The sequence below is a fragment of the Bos mutus genome, chromosome 13 (genome assembly GCF_027580195.1).
Source record: "Bos mutus isolate GX-2022 chromosome 13, NWIPB_WYAK_1.1, whole genome shotgun sequence".
NCBI classification, from domain to species: Eukaryota; Metazoa; Chordata; class Mammalia; order Artiodactyla; family Bovidae; genus Bos; species Bos mutus.
In genome coordinates, this window is record NC_091629.1 from 490,523 (window position 1) to 506,334 (window position 15,812).

General features: G+C 41.0%; 1 protein-coding gene and 1 non-coding gene across 3 annotated transcripts in view; both read right to left on the bottom strand.

Moving 5' to 3' along the window:
- Nucleotides 1–15,812, bottom strand: part of CAMK1D (calcium/calmodulin dependent protein kinase ID) — a 396,366-nt gene that overhangs the window by 307,940 nt on the left and 72,614 nt on the right. The window lies entirely within an intron of this gene.
- LOC138990578 (U6atac minor spliceosomal RNA) lies at nucleotides 7,722–7,850 on the bottom strand. Its single transcript, XR_011466707.1, has one exon. It is a non-coding gene; the product is annotated as a U6atac minor spliceosomal RNA (small nuclear RNA).

Genomic DNA, 15,812 nt, shown 5'->3' on the forward strand with positions numbered 1-15,812 from the left:
GTTCTTGGTTACTCAGGACTTGATGATTCAAGATTATTTAACCTTTCTCCAGCCTCCTCCTAGCATTTAGGACATTTTACCCCATTTCTACCAGGGAGCGGGCAATAGTTTGAGAGAGTATGCCTTGAGTCGGGGAGGTGAAATTACTCCTCAGCCCCCTAATTCACCGGTGACCTGGCACTTAGCTTCCCAGAACCCTGGTCCCCTCATCTATGATGTGGGCTAACACCCACACTGCAGGGTTGAAGGGATGATTCAATGGGACAATGTGAATAGTCTACTAGTGGCTGCTCAAAATGTTACCCCTTGGGTCAAAAGCTGTTTTTGAAATAAGATGCATTCAATAGAAACAGGAAAGTAACAACCAAAGTGATATTTTAGGATTATCAGAGAATTTTAACTATCTGCACCAATCTCTGGATAATTGAGAATGGTCTGTAATAAACGGCTGCCTCAGAAATGCCCAGGTGAGAAGCAGGATTTGTTTCTTCTTTTCGTTTATCTGAACTGGTAAAGAAATGCCACCCTGCTATCTTATCCTTCAATTAGAAATCCTCCACTGAAGCTCTGCATATAACTAACATACACAGAATTCTAGGGACTTTATGGTTGTGTCCTCACCGGATTTCTACTTTATGGCCATACACACAAATGCAGGGTTTAGAAATGATTATCCCCTGCTGGATGCTCAGAATGACTGGCAAGCAAGTGTGTACTTGGACTTCTACTGAGGAGAACTGCCTTACGAACGATTTCTAAGTGGCCAAATTTCAAAGAACTTGAAATGTGGCAAAACACACCTGAAGTGTCTATACTGATCACTCCTTGCTGCCTTGTCTGACATTAGCCATTCACAGTGAACTTCTCAAATTATAGTGTGGGTGCCAGGGGGTGGGAGAAGCCACGAGATTACGATGGCACATCTTCCTGATGCATCGGTGTCCTCAGGACAGTCCGTGAACCACCCAGAGATGCCTGAGAGCACGTGTTTGCTTCTCTCCACTCTGGAGAGTACTGGGGGGAGGCTGAAAAGCACTTCTGCTGGTGAAGGAAAAGAACACTTTATTGAACATCCATCTGCCAAGGCCTGTGCTGCGGGCTGACACACCATCATCCTGGTTAATTTCTTACTTAGAAATTCAACGATCCTGAGAAGAAGGACAAACAGCCAGGGACTTTTTATTACTGTTTTGAGATACATTTTAACCCAGAACCCAGCTCAGCATTTTATATCACATCCTCTGAGTCTCAGATGAGAAAAAAGCACCAGCAACTTGGTAGTGAAAACACACCAGTGGCAACCACAGATGTGAGAAAATTGGTTGATAAAGATACAGAAGTGCTGGTGGGGAATGAATTCTCCTTGTTTACTTAAAAAGGTCAACTTCTGAATATAAACAAATGATCAAATTTACTAAAAAACACTCATAAGCACCAATACGTGACACATTTATATATGTGTGTGTGTGCATGCATGCATACGTGTGTGTGTGTATGCATGCATGCATACATGCATGCTCAGTCACTCAATTGTGTCCAACTTTTTGCAACCCCATTGATTGCAGCCTGTCAGGCTCTTCTGTCCATGGGATTGTCCCAGCAAGAAAATTGGAGTGGGTTGCCATTTCTTTCTTCAGGGGATCTTCCTGACCCAGGGATCAAACTCACAACTTCTACATCTCCTGCACTGGCAAGTAGATTCTATACCACTGTGCTCCACCTGGGAAGCCTATATACCAACTCTTAAGAGTTTATTTTCATTCCCTAACTCTATGAGTCAGGAAATAAGTTTGGTCCCAAGACAAACTGCAGCCACAGTTTGCTCAACAGAATTTTGCCAAGAGATGCACCTTCTCTAGAATCATGCTCCTTTTTTCTTCCCAGCCCTTCAGAATGGTCCTATCCATGCTGCTGTTAAGTGCTTCCCTCTGCATTATCTCAGCAACATGAGAAGACCCCCTTATCTTAACCGGTTATAAATACATAAAAGCTCCCTGGATCAAATCAGCCCAGTGAGCCTGTTTCATCTGTCCTTTGATGTCTCTCCTTTCTCGTTATACATATGACAAAGAAATCTTAGTGAGTGCCAATAAAATACACAAATGTCAACTTTATTCTGTTGTCTTTGATACTATTACACTTTATACCCATCCTTCCAGGTTGCCTTGAGATGTTCACAAATATGGCCAAATGCTTATCAGCAGTTTTAAAAACTCTTAACAGGCCAGAAATACAAACTGTCCCTTCAGGAAAACATGTCCACAAAAGAATCATTTATTTTTCATGAAATTAACAGAGGTGGGGCTTGGCCAAAACACTAAGACCACTGTGAACACACATTCATCTTCTTTCACTGACTCACAAAAAAGCTAAGGATCTTGATTTGTGCACAAGATTTAAGAAATGTTGGACAGGAATATTCAGGGGAAATGGACACCAGAACACAGCATCTACTGTGTACACAGGAGATGGAGGGGGTCCCAGGAGAAGCAGGCTTCAGTTTCTGTGACAAGCAACAAACTTCTGCCTCCAAAGATATGTTGGTAAAACAATATAGTCTCCTCTTAGCACCACTAATCTGCTATTAGGAGTATATATCAACTACAACTGTAGAGGAAGAAGGCCTAAAACTAGTTGTGAAAGATTCCTAAGCTGGTGCACTGCTTTGGTGGTATGCTTACTTTATTTTTTTTTAATTAATTTATTTTACTTTACAATATTGTATTGGTTTTGCCATACCTAGACTTGAATCCGCCATGAGTGTACATGTGTTCCCCATCCTGAACCCCCCGCCACCTTCCTCCCCATCCCATCCCTCTGGGTCATCCCATTGCACCAGCCCCGAGCACCCTGTATTGTGCTTCAAACTTGGACTGGCGATTTGTTTCACATATGATATTTTACATGTTTCAATGCCATTCTCCCATATCATCCCACCCTCGCTCTCTCCCACAGAGTCCAAAAGACTGTTCTGTACATCTGTGTCTCTTTTGCTGTCTCGCATAAAGGGTTATCGTTACCTTCTTTCTAAATTCCATATATATGTGTTAGTATACTGTATTGGTGTTTTTCTTTCTGGCTTACTTCACTCTGTATAATAGGCTCCAGTTTCATCCATCTCATTAGAACTGATTCAAATGTACTCTTTTTAACGGCTGAGTAACATTCCATTGTGTATATGTACCCCAGCTTTTTTATCCATTCATCTGCTGATGGACATCTAGGTTGCTTCCATGTCCTGGCTATTATAAACAGTGCTGCAATATTAGGATGTCTCTTTCAATTCTGGTTTCCTCGGTGTGTATGCCCAGCAGCAGGATTGCTGGGTCATATGGCAGTTTTATTTCCAGTTTTTTAAGGAATCTCCACACTGTTCTCCATAGTGGCTGTACTGGTTTGCATTCTCACCAACAGTGTAAGAGGGTTCCCTTTTCTCCACACCCTCTCCAGCATTTATTGCTTGTAGACTTTTGGATAGTAGCCATTCTGACTGGCGTGAATGGTACCTCATTGTGGTTTTGACTTGGATTTCTCTGATAATGAGTGACTTTGAGCATCTTTTCATGTGTTTGTTAGCCATCTGTATGACTTCTTTGGAGAAATGTCTGTTTAGTTATTTGGTCCACTTTTTCATTGGGTCTTTTATTTTTCTGGAATTGAGCCGCAGGAGTTGCTTGTACATTTTTGACATTAATTCTTTGTTGCTTCATTTGCTATTATTTTCTCCCATTCTGAAGGCTGTCTTTTCACCTTGCTTATAGTTTTCTTTGTTGTACAGAAGCTTTTAATTTTAATTAAGTCCCATTTATTTTTGCTTTTATTTCCAATATTCTGGGACGTGGGTCATAGAGGATCCTGCTGTGGTTTATGTTGGAGAGTGTTTTGTCTATGTTTTCCTCTAGGAGTTTAATAGTTTCTGGTCTTACATTTAGATCTTTAATCCATTTTGAGTTTATTTTTGTGTATGGTGTTAGAAAGTGTTCTAGATTCATTCTTTTACAAGTGGTTGACCAGTTTTCCCAGCACCACTTGTTAAAGAGATTGTCTTTTCTCCATTGTATATTCTTGCCTCCTTTGTCAACGATAAGGTGTCCATAGGTGCGTGGATTTATCTCTGGGCTTTCTATTTTGTTCCACTGACCTATATTTCTGTCTTTGTGCCAGTACCATACTGACTTGATGACTATGGCTTTGTAGTAGAGACTGAAGTCAGGCAGGTTGATTCCTCCAGTTCCATTCTTCTTTCTCAAGATCGCTTTGGTTATTTGAGGTTTTTTATATTTCCATACAAATTGTGAAATTATTTGTTCTATTTCTCTGAAAAATACCATTGGTAGCTTGATAGGGATTGCATTGAATCTATAAATTGCTCTGGTAGCACACTCATTTTCACTATATTGATTCTTCCGATCCATGAACATGGTATATTTCTCCATCTATTTGTGTCCTCTTTGATTTCTTTCACCAGTGTTTTATAGTTTTCTATATATAGGTCTTTTGTTTCTTAAGGCAGATATATTCCTAAGTATTTTATTCTTTTTGTTGCAATGGTGAATGGAATTGTTAAAAACATCTCTCGTTATCCCAAAGAGCAAAAGGCATTAGAGAAACAGCCCACCTTGGTTGAAATTCCCCATCGCCCAAATGTCTCACCTTTGCATCTGTGTCTCTCTTATTTCCTCTTTGAATTCAGTAGAGTTATAGACATAGAAAACAAACCTATTGTTGCCAAGGGGAAAGTTGATGGGGGAGGAATAAACTGGGAGATTGGGGTTGATATATATACACTATGGTGGGCTACAGGTCATGGGCTCACAAAGAGTTGGACACAACAGAGCAACTAACACTTTCACTTTCACATACATAAAACTGGTATATTAAGGACCTACTGTATAGCACAAGGAACTCTACTCAATACTCTGTAATGACCTATATGGGAAAAGAAACTAAAAAAGAGTGAATATATGTATATGTGGGGCTTCCCAGGTGGGGTTAGTGGTAAAGAAGCTGCCTGCTAATGCAGGAGATGTAAAAGACCTGGGTTTGATCCCTGGGTTGCAAAGATTCCCTGGAGGAGGGCACAGCAACCCACTCCAGTATTCTTGCCTGGAGAATCCCATAGACAGAGAAGCCAAGTAGGCTACAGTCTATAGGGTCACAAAGAGTCAGACATGAATGAAGTGACTGAGCACTCACGCACACATATGTATAACTGATCTACTTTGCTGTATACCTGAAACTAACACAACACTGTAAATCAGCTATACCCCCAATAAAAATTTAAAAATAAAAATAATTTTGTAAAAATGAATTCAGAAATAAAACACAACTCAGCGAGCACCGAGTGCGTATCCTCATGGTTCCTACATTCCTCGCGTTGTCCCTAAGCACAGCTGCTTGATGCACATCAATCACAGTTTACAAGGCTGTGGCCTCACTGTCAATGATGGAGAGTGTGGACACTCCCGCCATCACGGGACCAGCTTTAGCGACCTCCCCAGCCAGGTCCAGTGATGCCGGCGAACGTTCTGTAAGGCAGGTGGCAGAGTGGAAGGCCTCGTGCAGTCACAGCCTCTCCTCTTCTTTATCTACCAGGAAGCAAAGATCACGTCCTCCTGAATTCACCCGGAGATGGATTCCAAGAGAACAGATCTGACAAAGTTCTGAAACATCCAACCTCAAAGATGGCCCAAATCTCTTCATCAATAAAGCAAAGGGAGATACAACAGCAAGCTTCCATCCTCACCTTGCTGTGCATTTCCCAGGATGGCTGTGGATCCTGGAACCTCTGGGCATTTCATTAACTATTCCACAGAATGGACTTTATCATGATTAATAAAGATCTTATTATTCTGCATTTTTCAAACCTTAAAACAAATTCTGATTGCAGGTGCTTCTGTACTTCACTCACAAGCCTAGGATTGTTTGTGAACATGCTGGCTCCAGATACATCTATATTTTGGACTTCGGTTGCCAGGAAAATTTCAGACTCCCAAGTCTGGCAGCCAGTCTGTGTCGTTACTCCTTTGTATCTGAGCAAGACTCAAGTCATAGAACTGGAGATGCAAGAAACACTCTGACCCTCAGATGTTTCCTATGCCTTTGATCTCTGTTCCTCATGTTTCACCAAAGTTGACTTGAACCCAAAGAAACAGAGAAAAATCTCTTTCAAAAAGACATTTCATCATAGAAACTTTAAAAAATAACCATATTAATCTTTCATCTGATTCAGAAACTATGAAAGAGAAATCTGCCAATAAAGAGACCAGAATAAGAAAAAAAACAAAAACAAATAGAATAAACACAGGAAGTAAATGTTCCACACGTCTGTATTATCCAGTGTGGAACTATCTCCATGGCAATTTCAGACAATGAATATAGAATGTGAAGGGTACATGGTGTGTTGTGTGTGCTTAGACTTTCTATAGTTAGTATGTTACAGTAAAGGGACAATTTATATTTAACCATTTTATGGATGGAAAAAACAAATAACAGACTTGTCATAGAAATATCTTGCCTAATAACCTATGGTTATACTCACAAATCATATAGATAATTATCCCCACTACAGCCCCACTGTTGTGAAAACAAACCATGATGGTCAAATCCACTTTTTATTTATTCCAATAAATTCAGGTCTCCTGCCAACACAGCAGTAAACTGGGGTACAGTGACTGCTCTGATGTCTTTATGTCTGTTTGAAACTTCAGTGATATTGATCTTACAGTAAAATGAAATCTTGACTGCTACAGCAAAAGATCAGAATTGAGAACTGACCCTACTTTATTATCCCATGTGCAAGAATACTGTTCATGAAGGCACCATGAAGACGGATGAAGATCAGCAATGACCCTCCCTTCTGACCTCAGCACGGGCTCCTTTTACTTCCTCCCCTGGACCCCAGCAGCAGGAGGCTTCTCTTCCTCACTCATCACCTGCTTGTCTGTCTCTTCTTTTGAAAATGCAGGCTTTGTAGAAGCTTGGACCTTAAGGTGCCTGCTGACACCTAAAATAGTGCCTGACATGGCAGATTGGCTGATTGGCTCAATAAGCACTGAATGCACTGACTTAGCTTCTGAGAAATGAAACAGAGCGGGTAGCCTCACCTTCTCACAACGCATTCAACCAGCTTCACCTTCTGTCACCTACTCATGGTCCGGTTCCATGTCAAAGGGCATGCTGGGACAGATGCACTTTCGCTGGTTTGTTTTTCTGCATCCTTCAAAATGTCAATGTAATATTTAAAAAAATACATACAGGAGCCTGATCACTCTGCTCTGCTCTGCCTGCTCCAGGAACACATATGTATGTTTCCTGTTTATCCATCCAGTGTTTCTTTATGCAGATATTAGCAAATTCACCTACAAATCTTCATATCCCAGTCTTTCTTACATAAAAGTACCATACTCTCTACACTGTCCTCCACCTTGCTTTCTGCACTTGGCAATGAACCTGGATATCATTCCACATCAGAACACGGACCTTTCTCACTCTCTTTTAACAACTGCACTGTACACATACACCACGCTTCAACCACTTCCTTATGACTGATGACACTGGGTGGCTTCTGATGTTTTGGCGTTATACACAGTTTCAGTGATAACCTTATACAGATGTCATTTCATTATCTGGGCAGGTGTTATGTATAGGGAAGATTCCCAGGACAGGACTGCACATCTGTAATGCTGGTTCATACCACCAGACCCCTTCTGTCAGCTTGTTAAAAATAGTGTTAGCTGGCTATAAAGAGGTGTGATGCCTTAAACATATGGATATGGCATCCATCACTAGAATTTTTCCCATTCTTGTTAAAGGGAATGCTAACCTAATTCTTCAGTTTCATTAAACACAGACACTATTAAAATGTAAATCAATGCAATATCCCCTGATGATGGCCAGTGGTAGTTTTCCTATTCTACTTCCATCCATCACGTCTCTAGGCTAACAGGTTTTCCTGCTAGCAACGTATTAGAGGCTCTCTAAAGGCTAGCAACAGGCTCTCTAAAAAAAAGCCTTGAAAGCCTAGTTAATACAGGAGGAATTAAATTTTTATAAGAGTATTCAGCAGTTCTAAATCAGCAGCAAATATTTTTTTCCTGACAATACCCAAAATGACATGGAAAGAAAAACACAAATGAATATTTAAAGCCTTTATTCATTCCAATGCAGGGGACCCCCCCCCAAACAAGTTTATATTCTCAGAGTTTTTAGTAATTCATGACTCTTTTTCACAGTGAGAATCTAAAATTAGAAAATGATGCCTATTTGCAGAATTAATGAAAAGGTCTTTTTCCCACTCCTTTTAGAGAAGGCATGAGGAAACAACATAGTTTCACATGAGAATCTTGGCTTTCAGGAAATTGGCCCTCCAGCTTAGGTTATTTATCATAGTCAAGGAGCACAAAAGCAAAGATTTGCTTTTGTACCAGCGCAGTTTGCTAAATACAAGTATACCAGACTAAATTCATTTCTTTGTTTGATACACAGTTGACCCTTGAACAATGTGGTGGCTGGGGTACCAGCCCTCCTGAAGTCAATAATCCAAGTATAATTTAGAGTGGTCCTTCCATACCCACAGTTCTGCATCCCAAGGATCAACTAACCACATGTGATATAGTACTATAGTATTTCCTACTGAAAAACAACTGCATATAAGTGGAGCCACACAGTTCAAATCCATGTTATTCAAGGGCCAACTGTACTACTGTAAGATGCCTTCAATATATTTTAAAACCATTTGGCATGGATAGAATGATATCCTCCCCATGCTCTTGAATGTAAACTTCAATCCTAGAAACAGGCTGTTAACCTTAATCAATAACTCATATTCCATCCACCAAAGACACACAAGAGCATCTTTAACTGCTGCATTCATACTGGCCCCAAACTATAAACAAATATCTACCAAGTGTATAATGGATATCTAAATTTCATACAATGGAGTCTATAACTACTACACAACAGGAAAAAATGAACAATTTACATATGCAACAACATAAATGAATCCCACAAAATCTAAGTATTACTCCATTTATATGGAATTTAGATCAGGCAAAACTAATTTATGGTGACAGAGGTCAGAACAGTGATTACCTCTGGGCAGGGGGATGTTGTTCCAACTGGAGAAAGGGGACCCGGGAGACTTCAGTGATGGAAATGTTCTACCTCTTGATCTAGGTGGTCATTACATGGGTAAAAGTGTTTGAGATTTGTGAACTCTGTGCATGAGTGTATGTGTGCTCAGTCATACCAGACTTTTTGTGACCCCGTGGACTGTAGCCCGACAGGCTCCTCTGTCCATGGAATTTTCCAGGCAAGAATACCAGAATGGGTTGCCATTTCCTCCTCCAGGGATCTTTCTGACCCATGGATCTAATGCACATCTCCTGCACTGGCAGGCAGATTCTTTACCACTGTGCCACCTGGAAACATCAACTATACTTCAAATTTAAAAACACACAGAAAAACACCACAATATCAAAAAGACTCTCAAAGACTTCAGCTAGCTCTAAATGGCATTGGAAACATTTATGGAGCATATAAAATGCAAGGTTAAACCCCAAACTGGGTTTAAAATGAGTTGACTGCCTCTTTCTCTCTGGTAAGTGTACAATTTATCTAACCAGTATCAATGCTGTTTGTCCAACCTACAGCTTGACCTACAAGTCAAGGCAAAGGTGAGGCAATACCAACCTGTCTCAACTGATCCCATGAACTAAGTCATTTCCAAATTTTCATCTCATCCTGCTATAGAGTCACAGTCTCTAAACTTTGAACCTGCCTGCTCCAAGAACAAGAGCTAAATGAGCAAAATCAGAGCAGCTCCCTTAATGTATTAAACATAAAGCAACATGCCTTAGGGATCATTCAGTTAGTCCTGCTTTCTCCTTCCTCCAATGAAGCAACTATAGCAATACAAAGTCAATTCATTGTATGACTGACCTCACGGGGGGAGACTGAACAGGAACTGGTATTAGAGGATATTAAAAAAGCATTAATTGTATTATTTGTGATCATATCATTTTGGTTATATGAGGAAATTTCCTTCCATCTTTCCTTCTCTCCTACCTCCTTCCTCCCTTTCCTCCTATGGGAGTAACACGTAATCCATACTAAGAATTGTTAGGGTTAGAATGTCAAGATATCTATTTTTTAAATGGACATATAACATTGCATAAGTTTATGAAAGTGAAAGTGGAGAGTGAAAAAGTTGGCTTAAAGTTCAGCATTCAGAAAATGAAGATCATGCCATCCGGTCCTACCACTTCATGGGAAATAGATGGGGAAACAGTGTCAGACTTTATTTTTCTGGGCTCCAAAATCACTACAGATGGTGACTGCAGCCATGAAATTAAAAGATGCTTACTCCTTGGAAGGAAAGTTATGACCAACCTAGATAGCATATTCAAAAGCAGAAACATTACTTTGCCAACAAAGGTCCGTCTAGTCAAAGCTATGGTTTTTCCTGTGGTCATGTATGGATGTGAGAGTTGGACTGTGAAGAAGGCTGAGCACCAAAGAATTGATGCTTTTGAACTGTGGTGTTGGAGAAGACTCTTGAGGGTCCCTTGGACTACAAGGAGATCCAACCAGTCCATTCTGAAGGAGATCAGCCCTGGGATTTCTTTGGAAGGAATGATACTAAAGCTGAAACTCCAGTACTTTGGCCACCTCATGCGAAGAGTTGACTCATTGGAAAAGACCCTGATGCTGGGAGGGGTTGGGGGCAGGAGGAGAAGGGGACGACAGAGGATGAGATGGCTGGATGGCAAAACAGACAGAGGATGAGATGGCTGGATGGCAAAACTGACTCGATGGACGTGAGTCTGGGTGAACTCTGGGAGTTGGTGATGGACAGGGAGGCCTGGCGTGCTGCGATTCATGGGGTCGCAAAGAGTCGGACATAACTGAGCGACTGATCTGATCTGATCTGATGGTGTACATCATGCCGCTCTGATATACTTACATACCGCACTGTGATTACCACTACAGTGTTAGCTAACACCTCCACTGCCTCACATAATTACCATTTCTTTCTCGTGGCAAGAACATTTACCATCCAGTCTCTTAGCAACTTTCAAGTATATATTAATAACAGAGTATGTTAACTATAGTCACCATGCTATGCATTAGGTCCTTGGAAATTATTCATCTTTGAACTGCAAGTCTGCACCCTTTGATCAACATCTCCCCAATTTCCCCATCCCTCACCCCATCCCTGATAACTGCTGTCCTACTCTCTGCTTCTACAAGTTCAGCTTTTTTTAAGTTCCACATGTAAATGATGATATCATACAGCATTGGTCTTTCTTTGTCTGATTTATTTCACTTAGCATAACACCCTTTAGGTCCATTCATGTTGTTACAAATGACAGGATTTCCTTTCCTTTTTTCGCATGACTGAATAATATTCCATTATATCTATACTATATCTTCTTTATCCATTTGTACATTGGTGGATGCTTAGCTTGTTTCCATGTCTTGGTTATTATCAATAATGCTGCAATAATATATCTTCATTTTACTTTCAAGTATCTTAGCATTTTTTGCAAATGGAGTGAGTTATGGGATTTCCCTGGTGGTTCAGTGGTTAAGCCTCCATGCTCTAATTCAGGAGGCACAGGTTCGATCCTTGTTGAAGTACTAAGATCCCACATGCCCCAAGAAGTGGCCAAAGAAACAAATAAGATAAACAAATGAAGTGAGTTAAATAAGCAAATGAAAGAATGAACAGCTGTCCTGACCCAAGGTGGTTAGTGGAGGACCTGGGTAACAGCCATGCATCCCTCCTCTAATGGTTTACAAAGGATCCTTTACATTCCTTTGTATTCCCAACACCAGAGCAGCTACTTAAGGTGACCACAGAATCCCAGAAGGTCATTTAAGCTCTGCTCACTCAGCTTTGGGGGGGCTCTGTGCACTACAAATTAGTGTGGCAAACCGGGCTTTGATGAAACAAATAAGTTGATAGACTGGCCTTCTTCTCAGTTCCAAATGATCAAGTAATGGCCAACAGTCATTGAACACTGCACTAAGTAGAGAGCTGTCCCAAGTTTCTATGACCATATCAATGTACCAAGAAACTAGAATCTCTCATCACGTAATAACACGACCTAACAGAATTAGACAGCATATTAAAGAGCAGAGACACTACTTTGCCAAAAAAGGTCTGTCTAGTCAAGGCTATGGTTTTCCCAGTGGTCATGTATGGATGTGAGAGTTGGACCATAAAGAAAGCTGAGAGACAAAGAATTGACGCTTTTGAACTGTGGTGTTGGAGAAGACTCTTGAGGGTCCCTTGGACTGCAAGGAGATCCAACCAGTCCATTATAAAGGAGATCAGTCCTGAGTGTTCATTGGAAGGACTGATGTTGTAGCTGAAACTCCAATACTTTGCCCACCTGATGCAAAGAGCTGACTCATTTGCAAAGACCCTGATGCTGGGAAAGATTGAAGGCAGGAGGAGAAGGGGACGACAAAGGATGAGATGGTTGGATGGCACCACTGACTCAATGGACATGAGTTTGGGTAAACTCTGGGAGCTGGTGATGGACAAGGAAGCCTGGCGTGCTGCAGTCCATGGGGTCTCAAAGAGTCAGACATGACTGAGCAACTGAACTGAACTGAACTGAACAGAATTAGTGTATATTCATACAGTAATAGCCATGAACTGCTTACTATATAGCAGAGACTATTTTAAGTGTTTGACAAGAATGATCTCAGTTAATCAATGCAACATCCAAAAAGATCACTGTCTCCATCATACAGATGAAGGGACTGGAGCACAGAGAGGTTAAGAAACCTGCCATGACTACAGAGCCCAAAGGGACAGCACCACTGTTGAGAACGACTCTGACACACCCCATTTCCACATAGTCACACTGGATGTTTTTCACTGGGAGAAAAAGTCCAGGGGTACTACTCACTGCTGTCCTTAAAAATAGTACAAAAGAATGAAAACAAAAGGTAAAAGAGAAAAACAGAATCCAGCCCACAGGCCAAAACACAATGTCCGACATCAGAAAAACCTTTCACTTTGTTTTCCTCATGAAAAATCCAAACCACTTGAGTGCTGCCTAACCCTCTTCTCCAACCAAATCTGGAAAGAGTCAGGAGCTCTGCGATTTCCCCTCTACAGAACTATCCAGAGGCTCCCAGTGGACAGCAGAGGCTGAGGCCACTGGACACCAGAGGCCAAGGCTGCCCAGGAGCCTCTCATCCAAATGTGATGGGCAGCTGCCACCAGTTCCTACAAGGGCACCGCGCAAGTTTCACAGAAAACGTTTCACACACACACACAGGAAATAAAGGAAGATGCCACTGACCGTCCAATGCCTTCCTCTAACCCTTCCACTCCTGACAATGGCTTTGAACACATGTATGCCTGTGGCGGATTCATTTCGATATATGGCAGAACCAATACAATATTGTAAAGTGAAACTGGAGCCTATTACACAGAGTGAAGTAAGCCAGAAAGAAAAACACCAATACAGTATACTAACGCATATATATGGAATTTAGAAAGATGGTAACAATAACCCTGTGTACGAGACAGCAAGAGAGACACTGAGGTATAGAACAGTCTTATGGACTCTGTGGGAGAGGGAGAGGGTGGGAAGATTTGGGAGAATGGCATTGAAACATGTAAAATAAAATATCATGTATGAAACGAGTTGCCAGTCCAGGTTCAATGCACGGTACTGGATGCTTGGGGCTAGTGCACTGGGACGACCCAGAGGGATGGTATGGAGAGGGAGGAGGGAGGAGGGTTCAGGATGGGGAACACATGTATACCTGTGGCAGATTCATTTTGATATTTGGCAAAGCTAATACAATTATGTAAAGTTTAAAAATAAAATAAAATTTAAAAAAAATAAATAAAATTAAATGAAAAAATGAAAAAAAAATTAAATTACTTCATTAAAGGGTGTCTTCAAAGCTAAAATGAGATATAACACTTTAAAAATCAGATTGAAACAACCTATCCTAGAAAAGGTGAGGTGTCTTAGGCTGAACTGGGGACACTGGCTGTTGGAATGGTCCCACTCCAGAGCTCTTTCCCTCCATTAATCCAACAGGAGTAAGTTAAGGGTGTATCGTGTAATCTTGGAAGAAGTTACAGAATTCTCAAAGGACATCAAAGTCAAACCACAGCACATGGAGCATCTGAAAGGCAGAGGGAAGGTTAGACTAAAAACCAGATCAACGAGAACCAAGAGTTCTAACTCCAAAGGGCTCAGTAATTAATTATTGGCACGGATGTTTCTGCAAAGGGCCTTGATCACAAAGAGAAAAAGAATTTTTATCTTGGCTACTTCCCCTACTTGAAAAACCTGAGTTTCCTCAAAAATTAGTAGGCTGAATGAAGAAGATAATTAAGGCGAACAGGCCATATTTTCCTATCTGCCATGGAAATGAATGAACACTGGTATCGACAAATAACAAGAGACTCTTCACATGGAACCACTTCCTTTCACTAGCCGGGAACTTTTCGTTCCTTCTCCAAATTTATTATTGTTAAAATTAGTATTTGACATTCACCAAATGCCAACAGCAGGCCTCTATCTGCTATTATGACTACATCATTTGTTCCCCCCTGAACTGACTTTCAAAACATTGTTAACTTCAGCCCAGAAAACTAGAATCAGGCACAAAGATAAGGAAGGCAATTCAAAGTTATACTAACAATAAAAATAAATTAGCAATACAATTTTCAGCCGTTGTCAAGGCATGCCTTATGGTTTTTACATTAAAAAGACTGGGAACTCTTTTCTTTCTTTCTTTCTTTCTTTCTTTCTTTCTTCTTTTTATGACTTCAAACAATGCAAATGCGATTGTTATAATGGCTTAAGGCAAGTCAGGAAAAGAACTTGGGGCGATCTCCTGTCTAAAAACATGTGTTGACATTACTAGGCAATGAAACTTTGCAAACTTAAAGGCAAGTTCCTCTATTCTGCCTCCTTTCTTACCCGTATTTTGGTGCTAAGCATCTCACAGTTGGGAAAGGCGAGGCCAACATGGAAGCCAGTAAGGTAACCAAAGACAGGAGGCCGATGCCCATACTTCAGCCACAATAAAAACGGCAGAACCAAAGCTACTTCAAACTAAACTGTAGCCATGCAGTTCCAAGGTGGTTTCATTTCAGAACTCTCATATTAACTCAACTAGCATATTCTCTTCCTCAAAGTCTCAGAGACCAGGGAAATGGCGATGTCCATGGTCCTTCTTATGCCCGACTGTATGAGCACAATCATGGTTCATGTCTCCAGGAAGGCAATTACACTATTATATTGGAACCACTAAATTCTATGCTTGTCTGTCCCTTTTCCTCCAAGACAGAGCCCTCAAAACACCAGACACCATTTATCCATCTGTCTGTCTGACAGCAACACCTGGCTCAGACTGGACGTCCATCTATCTCCATTCCATAAATACCGAATAGATCGTTATAAACACAGAATACCCAAGAAGATTTTCTGTTCATAAATATCCTTCCTGCTCCAGCCAAAATTTCACTGTTAAAGGTTAATTCCTTTGGCTGTGTCTTCCAGTCTTTAACAAAGCAGATCTCTCTGAAGGGTGTCACTGTTTTCTCATCTGCTGTGAGAAACTGTATAAAAGGAGTAAAAGGAAATGACTCAAAACCAAAGGGAAAGATTAAAGAGGAAAAAAAACAGTGAGGAAGAAGAGGAAAGAGTAGAGGAAATGAGAAAAAGATAAGGTGGGAAGGAGGCACAGCAACGCCCGCCTTCTTCAATTCTGCCTGGAATCCAGCATCACTGCCTCGTTTCCTGGAGGAACTGAGGGTGTTC